Source organism: Myotis myotis, unplaced genomic scaffold (genome assembly GCF_014108235.1).
Source record: "Myotis myotis isolate mMyoMyo1 unplaced genomic scaffold, mMyoMyo1.p scaffold_m19_p_16, whole genome shotgun sequence".
NCBI lineage: Eukaryota > Metazoa > Chordata > Mammalia > Chiroptera > Vespertilionidae > Myotis > Myotis myotis.
The window spans coordinates 4,817,249-4,831,571 of record NW_023416320.1 but is presented as its reverse complement, the minus strand read 5'-3'; the positions used below and the strand labels follow the sequence as shown (position 1 = coordinate 4,831,571).

At 39.7% G+C, this 14,323-nt stretch overlaps 1 long non-coding RNA gene across 1 annotated transcript in view; it reads right to left on the bottom strand.

Moving 5' to 3' along the window:
• Positions 1 to 13,572, bottom strand: part of LOC118670596 — a 471,897-nt gene extending 458,325 nt beyond the window's left edge. The window contains exon 1 of the long non-coding RNA XR_004972399.1: positions 13,494 to 13,572. This is a non-coding gene — a long non-coding RNA (uncharacterized LOC118670596). The remainder of the gene's footprint in view (positions 1 to 13,493) is intronic.
• Between the last annotated feature and the right edge of the window lie 751 nt (positions 13,573 to 14,323).

Below are 14,323 nucleotides of genomic sequence, written 5' to 3'. Positions count from 1 at the left end.
GTACTAACCTCAGACTTAATTTCAGCCTCTTCTCAACCCCTTTGCCTACAGAGTCAATATCACACAAGCTCAAGTTCAATTGTTCTTTGATGGATCCAAATGAATTGCATTTGCTTTCTCTGGGGCAAGAACCATTCACATAACAATTCATTCAACAAATATTTGATGATTATCTATTATGTGTCAAGCACTATGCTAAACACCAGAACTACTAAGAGAACAACACATAGTCCCCCAAAGATGGGAAGTTTCTAGTGGAGAAGAAGAGGAATAAGTAAATAGACAATAAAAATGCAGACTGATTAATACTTCAGTAGGAATAATCACAGTAGAAGGTTTAAGGGCCAAGACTGAGTTTTCCTGCGGAAGAAACTTTGCCTCCACACTGCAACATAGAAATTCTGCCTGAGTTTCTAGTCTTTGAACTCAAGACTACAATATCAACTCCTCCCTGAATCTCCAGCCTCCCAGCTTGCTCTGTGAATTTTGCCAGTTGCCACAATCACATGAGGCAAGTCTTTAAAATCAATCTCCAATCCCTCTCCTTCTCCCTCTGTCTCTCCCTCTCCATCTCTCCCTCCCCTGTGTGTGTGTGTGTGTGTGTGTGTGTGTGTGTGTGTGTGTTTCTACAAGATAAAGAACAATTTGGTAAAACTGAAAATATAAATATTGCTAATTCAGAAATTCCACATTTAGGGATATAATCTAGAGAAATTCTCATACATCTACCAAAGGAGATATATAAAAAAAAAAAAAAGTTCACTATAGTATTGTTTGTACTAGCTAAAAAAAAATAAGAAGAAAAGCAACTTAAAATATCTTCAATAGAGGAAGATATATCCATTTTTTAAAAATGATCTACAATAGCTAGTACCATGGGAACCTTCCATCTATATGTGTCAACTGAAATATAAAGGTAAAAAAATACAGTTGGTACATTGTAAAATGGTATAAAGTTTGATATTATATTGTATATTTTAATAATAAACTACCATATGCTGTTTATAAATGCATGTATGTATAACACTTTAAAATCATAAATTGGGAGAATTCACAATAACTACATGGTTTCTTGCCTCCGATGAAGGATGGAGGGAAAAGGAAATGGAGATACTAAATGAAATTTCAACCAGAGAAGACAAGTACCATATGATTTCACTCATATGTGGAATTTAATGAACAAACTGAACTACCAAGCAAAACTGAGACAGACTCATAGATAGAGAACAGGCAGACACCTCTGCTGAGGGGTGGGGGTGTTGTGGGGTAGAGGGATTGAACAAAAACGAAAAAAATAAGAGAACTCAGGGGCATGGACAAGTGTGGTGATTGTGGGGGGCAGGAGGGTAGACGTGGAAGAAGGCATAGAGGGGATAATGGTGATAGAAAAACTAAAATAAAAAGAAATTTCAACTATATTTATATATTGTTTTATTGAAGTCTGAAGCATGTATAAAGGGTTAAGATTTGTTAATAATAGGTGAGACGTGCAAGAGTGTTTGTTATATTATACTATAATTTTCTGTATGTTGGATTTTTTTATATTTAAAAATGTATAATGTTATGTTTGAATTTACAAATCAATAATTTCAGTTACTGTAATAACTATGTATGGTGCTAGGTTGTTAATTGAATAATCGGGAGGAATCACTTTGTAAGTTATACGATTGTCTAACCACTATGCTGTAAACCTGAAACTAATATAAAATAATATTGCATGACAATTGTAATTTGAAAAATACAACTAAAAAAATAATTTCAGGAATCTAAATTAGAGATGAAGGTAGCCTGAGCACAGGGCAGGGCTAAGGTAAGTGGACGGGCCAGCCAATCATATAGCCAGCCAATCAGTAGTCCTTTAACGCAGAAAGTAAGAGAAGAGGAGCAGGGAAGGCATGGGAAGGGCGTGTCCTAGACTTCTGGCTCAGGAGACTACGTAGGGGGAGGAACTATTAGTGAGAGAGGACTGGTGGAGGGGGACTGGGTTTGGAGTAAGAGAGCATCTTCTGTTGTACTGATCATAATTCGAGGCACATTACAAACACTCAGTAAATGTTTCCTTGACTCATTTGAAAGGAAATACTTGGACAGTGACACAAAGACATTCTATTTCAGAGACAACATTCTCCTTCTTTCTAGGTATTTGGGATATATTGGGTTTTGTGTACTCATCACAGGCCAAGTCAACCAGGTAGGAGAGGATAAGGGAAACATTCTCACATAATCTAATTACAGATATTATTAGACAAAAGATTCCACGTGAATGTCACTCTGAACTTTAACAACACCCTGGAGAAAATAGCTATTACATTTCAAGTGGCAGAATATGGCTCCCCTTTAAAAAAAATCAATAGATTCTCTGGAGAAAAGCATTAAATGACTTCTTTTTAGAATTTCATCAGTACCTTTCCTGCTATACAGACAGTGTATAAAATCATAAACAAAGATGATGTGGTTGAAAAGAAAGTCAACAATAATACAGATCAACTGCCTTCCTCAGGCTTGAAATGTCTGAGACATTTTCTATTTATTGTTAAAGCTCCTTCAGACATAACCCAAGTCCCATAGAGCCTTGCTGATCAAATTGGCCTTTTCTCGGCCTCCCCTTGTTTCTTTCTGACCATGGCTAAGTACCAAGCAGAAATAATTAATACAATACTGATCAAAATAGGTGTAATTATCTGTGTACATGTCCTTTTTTAGGAGTCACTAGGCTACTTGGGAACAAAGGTAAAGCTGCATTAAGGGATGAGCCAGCCCGGCAGTTTCTTGGGATCTCTAATGTATAGGAATTGTAAAACAGAGCAGAACAAATCAAAATTACCTTAGAGGAAGATGCCACGCCTGAGTGAAAGTACAGAATACTCCTCGCCAGCCTCAGTCTCTCTGTTGAACACTTTTACTGCCAAGTGAGCACTATTTGGTGGCAGCAAAATCATCTATAATCCCCAAACCAAATAATGCACAGCCTATTAACTAAGACTGTGCCTTTTTTTAAAAAGATATGTTTTTAATCAATTTCAGATAGAGGAAGGGAGAGGGAGAGAGAGAGAGAAACATCAGCGATGAGAGAGAATCATGGATCGGCTGCCTCCTACACACCCCCTACTGGGGATCAAGCCTGCAAGCCAGGCATATGTCCTGACCAGCAATTGAACCATGACCTTCTGGTTCATGGGTCGACAACCACCGAACACCAGCCGGGCTGCATCTTTGTTAGAGTATCTAAATGCATGACACTCGAATTTTCTCTACCCAGCACTAACCCAATGCTATTCTACACTAGACTCCTCAAAGTGAGGGCGATTGACCAGAAGCTTCAACCCCAGCTGGGAGCTTGTTAGAAATGCAGAATCGCATGCCCCACTCCAGTCCTATTGGTTCAGAAGTTGCATTTAAACAACATCATTGTTGATTCTTACACATTTCAGTTTTTATGAATTCGTCCACAATACTTCTAAGTTCTGATGACACTGTGTTGAAATTGAAGATCATCCTTTCATGCCTGGATGCACACACTCTTCCAGGTTCAGCACTATGATTGCTGCTACCTAGCAGTGCTGGGCTCAGAGTAAGTTTTCATAAATATTTAGGAATCCCACCGGATTGTGAGCTCCTCAAGGTCAAAAGGCACATATTGGTATTTGTGCACCTTTAAAACCCAGCAAAGTTCTGCCATATAATAAATGCTCAATTTGTGTTAAACTCCTGAATTTGTGCATGACTCATATTAGAAAAAAGGAATGGACTGAAAACATAGCTAATGTGCTGAATGTCACTTTGGTCCAACCTTCTCTGATGTCATCCAGTCTTAAGTGAGTACCAGCTCCTATGTGTTTTTACATGATGTTGCTTATTAATAAGAACAATAAACACTTGGATAGTCTTTTTCGTTTTTAAAGTAGCCTTGTCTTCATAATCGCATTAATTCTTTGATTGACACTAAGAAAAATAGTGTTCTTGATAAATCATGCAGGTCAACTAAGTCCTTAATGGTTAAAGATGCAGATTCAAACAGAGTATGTGATTTTCTCAATGCCAAAAAACTGGGAGGTAACAGGGTCAGGATGTGTTCTCCCAGCTCGCGGCCCAGTCTCTTTCTCACTGTACTGCACTGATTATCATCATTGGATGGCCCCAATATTGTAGGAAAGTTACTGGCACTTGCTTTCAGCTTATATTTTTATTATAACTATTTCATTCAGCCATGCACACTGTTTATTTTCTCAAAGAAATTTGCCTGCCTGGTTTTACAGTAAGTGACTTCTTCATCTACACATTCACTTATTTATTCACTCATTCATTTATCCAACCACTTTTTATTGACCTCTTTGAATAGTGTCAGCCCAAGGGTGGCCATTCGATATTTGTTTAATTGAACTGATTAGCTTCCTTTGATCAATAGTGATGACTTGAGTCCCTGATATCCACTGCTAATATAGTCACATTGCCAGATGAAAATTATAAAGTCATCAAATATGAGAGCTGGCAGATGCCTTTAGAGATTATCTCCTCCAACCTGCACTTCTGCCAGATGAGGAGGCTTAGTGACACGTACAAGTTCACATGACAAAATCTTTTGTGTCGCTTTTCCTGTAGGGACCGAGTTACCTGTATGATGTGCTGGCATTGATCACAAGCCAGGTTGTTGCCAGATCCTCACTTAACTTGGGCACAGAACGAAATTATTAAAAATACCCCAAAGCCCCATATAATAGTTAAGATGTCTTCTAAAGCTTGCAGTTGATAATGTGCTCATACGGCTGATCCTAAGAAATTTTTGGAATGACTTAGGTGGACTGCCACATGTAAATATTCATGACACAAACTCATCAACCCTTGAAGGAGAACATACGCGAATAATTAGCCAGATAGTGAGTTGTGGTATCACGCTAATAGGTCACTTGGCCCCTAAAGAGAGGCTAACTGAAGCTGTTTTCTTTTTACAAGGCAACCAAACACGTGAGACAGTAATTTATAATGTTTGTTATCACTTTGTGATATCGTTTTTGGAGTGTTTTCTTCTAAAGTAGCTAAACACTCATTATTGCTAGATGCCATATTTAATATGGTACATTCTAAGCTTTTCGAGAAAGTGACAATAAAGGCATAATTAAGTAGTTTACTAATTTCTGTTGCTATTCTTAATTTCCTTCTTTTCCACAGTATATCTACTAGTAAGAAAAAGTAACACCGACTCTTTCTGTGGTTTTATTCAGTATTGAAACATAAAAATTATTTTCAATTTAGCTCTGTAATTTCACTCTCCCATCTGTAGGCTATCTCATCTTCACCAACAGGTAGTAAGCAAGGAGAAGCAGCAGAAGGGAGAAAGGGAGAAATTCAGTGTCCACCCTTGGGTGCTTTCCCTAAGAACAAAAACTCCCCCCACCTTCTCCACCTTACACTGCGGAATTCTCCTGATTCTTGTGTATCCTATAGATGTATGAATCCAAACTCTTCCCTCTCTGCTGAAGACATGTCTGCCCTATGGCCCTGCAACCCTATTCCTTGACACAGACAAATGAGGTCATTTGTCTACCAAATGACAAGGATAAGAATTTCATAGATATGAAATGGCCACCTATAGAATGCATACATTGCAGAATACTCATAAAATGGAATACTATACAACCATAAAAGGAAACATCACTACAAGCAAGGTCACAGTCAAACCTCGCAGACACAGCAATGAATGGGTGAAAGAAGGAGCAGAGTACATACTGTATAAGTCAATGATATGAAATTCAAGAATGGGAAAAAGTAAACTGTGATGATTGAAGTTAGAATATTGGTTACTTGATTTTGAGAGGTGGGAAGGACAGTGTAGGCATGAGCTTAAGAAGGGGCATGCATGATCCCATATACACTGAGTGGCCAGGTTATTATGACCACCTGACGTTTGTAGGCAAATTAGCCATACACTGCACATTCAAATGCTGTTAAATCGCGTTGCTTACCCATATCTTCAGAAAAAAATCACTTCTACTCTCATGTTAAACAACCTGCTTCCCTATTTATAATGGTCTGGCCCTCTAGCAACTTTGCCTACAAACGTCAGGTGGTCATAATAATCTGGCCACTCAGTGTATATGTAAAAATCCATTGATTGTAGACTTAAGATCTGTGTATGTGACTACACACCAACGAACAGTTTGTTTGGATGGTAATTGACTCTTTCCACCCAGCAACTGGCTATTGCTAGAATTATGTACACAGTCGTGGTACCCATCTACTGCTCTTTCTCCAGCAGCCACCCACTTTGGGTTATCCACTTTTTTTTCATAAGGGAGTTCCTCTTAGGAAAGCGTGCATACTGACCACAACAAAATATTTTGAAATAGAAATTTAAACACAACTTAACAAAAACATTTTAACCAAGAATCATTTTCATTACACATGCAAATCTGTGGCAGATGTGTTCAGAGGAATACGCAAGTCCACTCACCACTAGACGAAAAGTACAACTGAATAAGCGTTTCTGAAATATTGTAATGATTTTCCCCCTGGCTCCCAGTCAAGACTGGCAACAGAAATACAGCAACACTATGAGAAAAGTCTGTCTAGGTCCATTATGACAAATCTCAGACAGTGTTGGGTGACTGGGGAATGTGACTCAGCTCAGAAGTCTAGGAATACCCCTTACAGGGAAACGCTAAAGCCCATTTTGGGGGTGAGCCATTCTACTATTACTTATGCACAGGCATTACCTCATTGATCACCTATCAGATCAGTAGCATTATGAAGTAAGGTCTACAAACATTAGCCAAATTTTCTCCCAAAGTCAAAGAGCTTTTGGGTAGGGGACCCCCAAAGGAGCCCTCATTTTGTAACTCCCAGTTCCTATAATATGCCTGTGTCATTCTACTGGTTGGCCTTCTTAATGTTGCTTGTAGACTGAAGTATTTGGAAAGAGGATTAGAAATTACTTAGATTAGTCATGGTAGGCTTTTTCCCAATATAGGGCATAGTACATATCTTCAATTTTAGTCTACCTTGCTGAGAATTTAATGAATTTACCCTGTCACAAATTGCTGGGGTCGAGCCCCAGCAGGTCCAGGGGTCCCCAAAGGTGTGGATGGAGTCGGCGAAGAAGGAATGACATGGAGACTGTGTTCAGTTGATCAGCAGCCTAGCCAGGATCTCCAGCCAGGATCTCCAGCCAAGTTCTGGTCTGGATCTCCAGCGAAGTTCTGCTTCAGATCTCCAGCCAGGTTCTGTGTCCATGTTCTCTTGCTAGGTTCTCCAGCCAGGTTCAGTCACCAGGTTCTAGTCAGGTTCTCTTGCCCATTTCTGTAGTCAGGTTCAGTCCAGGATCTTTTGCCATGTTCTCTCCAGCGAAGTTCTTCTGTCTCTAGTTCTGTATTCTAAGTTTTGTCTTCTTACATCTATATTTATACCAGTTGATTCCAATCCTATCAATCTCTATTTCAAAGGTTAGGGCGTTTCTTATCTCCATTCCAGGGAGTAAAGATTATGTAGCTTAAGCATGATTGTTCGTAAAGTGATTAATTACCCACCTGGCACTTAGTTAAGAGGTTTTATTCCCTCCCTAACTTCAGGGGAAAATCCCTACCTGGGGAAACAACCTTTCTCAGAGACCTTGGTTAAAACACATAGTGCCAAGAAGGTGAGCAAACATATTAAGAACAGTATGCCATATATGCCAGGTCCCTTGAAACAGCAAGCATGGACCGGCTCCCGGCAACAAATCAAGTAAAACTAAAATGAATGCTTTACAAGTTATACAACTGTTTTTTATCATTTCTCTTGCTGTCCTGATGTGCCCCATTCTCTGAGAATTTTGGAGGTGGGGGATGGGCATAATCCCTGACTTCCACCCACCTCTTAGGTACCTGCTGAAGGTACACACTGGTAACTATGGTGTTTACCTCTGATTTCCACAACAACTGTGCCTAATTGTTAACTAGATCTGTACTCTTGACATTAGAACCTAGTAGAATCACATTTTGGAAACTAGCTACCATCTTCCAACATCCCCTCCTCCCCACTCATCAACCACCCTGGCCACTTTTTCACATAGAACCTCCCAATATCATCTTCACAACTTAGGGAAAACATGCTGTGTATTGAAAGCCTTATATGGAAGCAATGCCTGAAAGAATTAAGAAATTGCCAGGTTTTTCTTGGCTCTCCATCAACCTTTCTCAAGGAAACTGTGGTGCCCTGGTACCCAGACAGACCTGGGGCAGTCTAGGCAGTCTAATCAGCCGCCATTGTCTCACAGCCTGTTTGCAATCAAGGCTGCTTCTTCAGGGAAGCAGAATGAAGCATCAAAAGTTCTTGACATTGCAACAGACTGCACATGACGGTCACTCAAAAGGCACCTTTCCAAATAAGAGTCGTGGAACTCTTTAGAAGTTTGATTACATTAAACAAAGCCATAGCTTGTAAAAGTTGAGGCTATGGAAAAATTGGGTGCATTTTGATATTAACAAATTTTTAAAAAATTAAATGACCTAAGTAGAAACTGAGGGTTCCAGTTATTAAAATGGGAAAGGAGGAGCCATATCATAGAAACTGCAGCCATCTTAAAAATACAGAGGAAATGCTTCTGACCTTCTCTTCACCTCTCACTTAATGCCTCTGCCCAGGGAAGATGTGTCGGATTGATGGGATAGGGCAGTGGTCGGCAAACTGCGGCCCCTTGAGTGTGGCTCTTTCACAAAATACCACGTGCGGGCGCGCACATACAGTGAGATTGAAACTTTGTGGCCACACTCAAGGGGCCAAAGAGCCGCATGTGGCTCGTGAGCCGCAGTTTGCCGACCACTGGGATAGGGGACAAGTATCTCAGCCTCTGTGCTCGGGGACAAGGTCACTGGAGATGGGTTCTCTACCTTATGCCAGGTGGACAAAGTCAGTTCAGGCGGAAGCACTGAGAGCTCATTTTGGTCTTGGTCCTAAGCCATATATGCCAATGTGCATTTGCCCATAATAAAGCTTATAAAGAAGATTATGAGTGTATGTTGATGGGATGTATATTCCAGACATTCAATAAATTAAAATAATGCTAAAGAATACTACCAAGTGCCCTAGCCGGTTTGGTTCAGCAAACAGACCTACGGACTGAAGGGTACCTTCCTGGGTTGCGGGTTCAATCCCCAGATTGGGGGTGTGCAGGAGGCAGCCAATCAATAATTCTCTCTCATCACTGATGTTTCTATCTCTCTCTCCCTCTCCCTTCCTCTCTGAAATCAATAAAACAATACATATTATAAAAAAAAAAAAAGAATACCACAAAGTAAAACACTCCTACAATTTGGCTTAAGAACTAAAACTCCATCCGTACAATTGCAATTCTTTGATTTTTCCCTTCTTGTTCCCGTTCTTCTCCCACATACTTCCTATCACAGAGGGGACCACCTCTAAACTTTGTTTATCATTCCCCTGAGTGCTTTCATAGTTATACTATATATGTATTCCTCATATTCCTCAATAGTATTAAATTTTGTTTTGCTTATTTATATACCTTGTATATGAACAGTATATTCACATAGTTCCTTTTTTATTTGCATAAAATTATTTTGCTGCATATTATGTTGTCAGGGTTTACTCATGTTGATAGATGTATTGCTAGTATATTCATCTGAAATGATTATAACATTCCCATGGATTAATACATTACATATATATGGTGATGGATATTTAGGTGGTTTCTATATTTCACTATTATAGCCACACTTCTATGAATATTCTGTGACGTTTCCATGTGTACTTATGTTAGAGTTTCTCTAAGGTACGCATCTCAGAGGAGAATCTATGCATGCCAAGATCAGTACATTACTGTTATTATGTATTTCTAAAGCTAATATTTAGATCTCTGATTCTTACCTTTTTCCTCGCTGTTGCAGATCCCATAAGAGAGAGGATATGATTAATGCTTCCTTCTTCCTCTACCTAAGGTAATCTTTCTTCCTCCTCTTTCTGTCACATAAATACTTAATCATTTTCTAAGACTCAGCTAAGCTCCTCTCGCCCAAGAAAGCTTCCCTGAACCCCACAGGTAGAGGGTTAACTCCATCTTTTGCACTCTCGTGGACAGCACTTCTATGTGGGACTTGTCAGTTACCAAACCCTGTAGAACTTACCTTGTGTGTATTTGCACAAATTTCACAAAGACTATGCTCTCTAGAAGAGAAATCAAAAAGCAGACCCCCCCCAAAACCATACTATAGAGGCATTATGTCCTTTAACTGATTCCTACTCACCCAAAACTCCAATAATTAGAAAGGCTACACAACAGTAGCATCCTTGGCATTACCCTTGATCCATCTTATCGATACTCTTTTATCCCAAACACTCAGGTTCTTTATAGAACTTTGAATGTGAAACCAATTTGATTAACTCTAACACCTACAAAAACATAGGTAACATGGTTGCTACCTTCACTCCCCTTGGCATTTACTTGACCAGAGAAGGTACACACATGTATTATAGGAAAAATCCATATGTAGAATTACAAAATTGTGGGGCTTTAAAAGCTAAAATGACTTGGAGATGATAACAAATCTCTTTGATAAATAAGAAATTGTCTTTGAGGTGATGCTTCACCTGAGTTAACACAGCCAATTAGTAAAGTCAGAGCTCTTGCTAACTCATTTTCTTTAATTCAGAAATATTTATAGAACACTCAACCATACCATATCTCTATGTATATGCTAATTAGGACAAATCCAAAGAATTCCACTTAATTAAAACCATTTTTTCAGAGATGTACTCCATTGAGTATTATCCTATCAGCTATCTCATGGACTTTACAAAAGACATTTCACTGGAGTTTTTAAGAAAGTTACATTTCATTTGGTGGCAGTTAAACAGGAAAATGATGGCACCTGAGTGTGTAACAGGATGTAAACTTGGAAGTTTCAAATGAGGCAGAAAGATAAAATAGATGAGAAACTCCAAGGTGGGAGGCTACACCACCTGAAAAACTTCGGAGGTTAATTCTGAGTCATATAGATCTGACACCCACAAGAATATATAAAGAGATCAAAAGAATAAAAAATAGGAGAAATATTTTTATGAAAATCACTTATTGGATAAAAGCTATGCTATGATGCTGTCCCTTTCTTCACTCTCCACCATTTACCTTAAACTTAAAGAGAGGGTCTTCAGTAGGAGTGTTGAAGAGAAAGCTCTGTGTCCCCTTGCCTTGGGGGAATGAAGAGGCCTGGTGAGTGATATATGTCCAAAGAATAAAGGCAAGAGGCTGGGTGAAACGGCATGCAGTAACAGAGCAGAGGGAAGGTTTCAGAAAATCACTGCACTCCTCTGTGTGTGAATTGCAATCTTCTGATATGGAACCTCATTGGAAAGATCAGCCATTTACAAGAGGTCCTGCCCTAATCGGTTTGGCTCAGTGGATAGAGCATCGGCCTGCGGATTCGATTCCGGACAAGGGTCCCAGGTTCGATTCCGGACAAGGGCATGTACCTTGGTTGCAGGCACATCCCCAGTAGGGGGTGTGCAGGAGGCAGCTGATCTATGTTTCTCTCTCAACGATATTTCTAACTTTCTATCCCTCTCCCTTCCTCTCTGTAAAAAATCAATAAAGTATATTTTTTAAATTACATAGAGGTCCTACCAAAAGGAGCTTCTGCCAGAGGGCAAGGGGATTCTTAGAAGTTATGTGGAGTAGACTGCTAGAAATATGCATTGAGTGTGGGTCAGGACCACAATGACCAAAAGTAAAGGCATTGACCATGATTGTGGCATCCTGCTTAAAGAAGTCCAGCAAGAGAGACATCAAAGCATCAATGGAGAAGCCCACCAGAGAATGAGTTAGCTGAACCTATCAGCCAGGCTAAGTAACTCAATTAACTTACATCTAACCAACTAACCATTGTCTCCCCTTTCTCCCCATTTCTCTTCCTTCATTCAACCCAGGATAGGCTGTCAATGTCAACTTAAGCTAAGGAGGAAAGATGAACAGCTGTTAGAGAAGGGGGGAAGGAGGAAGGAAGGAAGGGAGGAAGGGAGGGAGGGAGGGAGGGAGGGAGGGAGGGAGGGAGGGAGGAAAGGAGGGATGGAGGAGAGGGAGGGAGAGATAAGAGGGAGGGAGGAATAGGAAGAGCTAATCATACCTCTTTCTCCCAAAAATAGTATGGCCTACTTGGACTGCCCCAACCTATGGCCCCAAAGATTATTTTCTTTCTGCTATAGTATGATGTCAGAAAATAATTCATACAGATGGTAGGATGAAATTTAAAAAAAAAAAATGGTAGCACAAAGTTGTATAGGTGTAATCTGAATAGTAGGTCTCATATTGGTGTCAAATCCAAAAGAAAACCTGTATCTACCCCCCCAAAATGTCTTGGAAAGGACTTAAATGTTGAGTAAAGTCACTTAAAAAGGCACCAAAGAGAAATCACATTAATAAACACACAGAGAAATGTCTCATTTTCAATAAGTTTTTATTGATTTTTTAAAGAGAAACATCAATGTGAGAGACAACCATCGATTGGTTGCCTCCTGTATGACACCCTGACTGGTGACTGAACCCATAACCTGGGCATGTGCCCTGACCAGGAATCAAACTGGCAATCTTTCTATAAACGGGATGATGCTCGATCAACTGAGCCACTCTGGCCAGGGCCACACAAATTTCTTTAAATCTCCATTTCTCTTTGAATCTCTTACATAATCAGCTGTCCTCAATATCTCATCTCTTCTCTCAAAAACATCTAAAACTCTCTTTCATAACGCAGGGAGTTTATTGACTTTTCTCTCTAAATTCCCTTGCTACCCTATCAGATCTATGTGGGGTTTTTTTTTAAGAAGTTATTTATTCCTCATAATAATGATAAAGCAAACATTTCTCCCTTCTTGCATTCTGTCTACCCTGACGCTTATCACCATAGTCCACAGGCTGAAAAGGGTAAAAGAGGATGGGAGAGGGGGAAAGGCTATGAATATTATATGTTACTATGTTTTATCACTCACATGAATTCATATAATGGGAATCTCTATTTATACATAAGTAACAAAACAACTTCAAACACGAACAGCAATTATATTGGACCTCAAAGGAGAGGATGAGTTTCGGGTGTTTATATTAGCACATCAACATTATGTCTATCCTCTTATTCCAAATGCTAAGAAGTTGAAAGCCAAATCTAAGTATTCTCAATCACAAAACATTTCCCCATATCTTTCAAAGGTATTTCCTGGGGTGAGCAGCCATCCCTAAGTGTAAGCTCTAGGAAATCTAGAATCAGTTGCTCTCTCTAATTGAGCACTTTCTTTCCTTAGATTTTAGAAGAAGCATGAAAATGATTTACTGATTTAGGAACTGGGTGGAGCAGACCACAAAAGGACAAATCGAAAACATCTGGAAAAAACTAGTTGAGAGAACGAGAGAGAGAGAGAGAGAGAGAGAGAGAGAGAGAGAGAGAGAGAGAGAGAACGAGCTTTCAAATGAAACAAAGTACAGATGATTTGGCTAAATTTAAGCCAAGCCAAACACTCACATTAAACATTGCACTTGGATCTGGTTCAATAGCAGGAGCCGGCAAGAGGGAGCGTCAGCCAACATTGCATCAGACACACATTGTGGATAGAGGAAATGAGTTTAGTCCAGCCAGCTGTGACTTCAAAGGGGCTGCTTTCTCAGAGAACAGTGGGAAAGGGTTCCCTCTTCAGTGAAGACTGCAAAGTTCAGCCAAAGACAGCCCAAAGGGAATGGACTTCAGGAGGAGGAAAATTACAGTCAACGCACCAGAAAGAGTATTTTCCTTCCATGAAGTGACTGTGACAGTCAGAAAAGGAAGAAAGATGATGACAAAGAGAGGAAACAAGATTCTGATGCTCATTCAAGGACTGTAGTCCCAGGTGCATAATATGAAGTGGAGTGTTTGTGTGTGGATAATGTTGCTATTCAGCTCAGACACCTCCTTACATGAATCACATTTCCAAATCCTTTGTATTTCTAGAAAAATATGCATTTCTTTCAAAGTATTTACTCAATACAAATTTACTGAGGAATCAGGAGTGGGTTAGACCCTCAGAATACAAAGGCAAACCAAGAGTTCACAGTCTGCTGGAGGGCCAAAGACATAAACAGAGGATTATGATATTGAGTGATAAGTCTTCTATTAGATCAGTGATGCCCTAAGTGTGATCACCTGCCCAGTATCAGCATCACCTGGGAACTTGTTAGAACTGCAACTCTGTGGCCCCAACTCTAACCTACTGAATCAGAAAGCTGAGGATGGTTTAACAAGCTCACCACATGATTCGGCAGCAAGCTAAAGTTGTAGAACTACCTTGATACAAAGCAAAAGAACTTTGAGCAAAGACT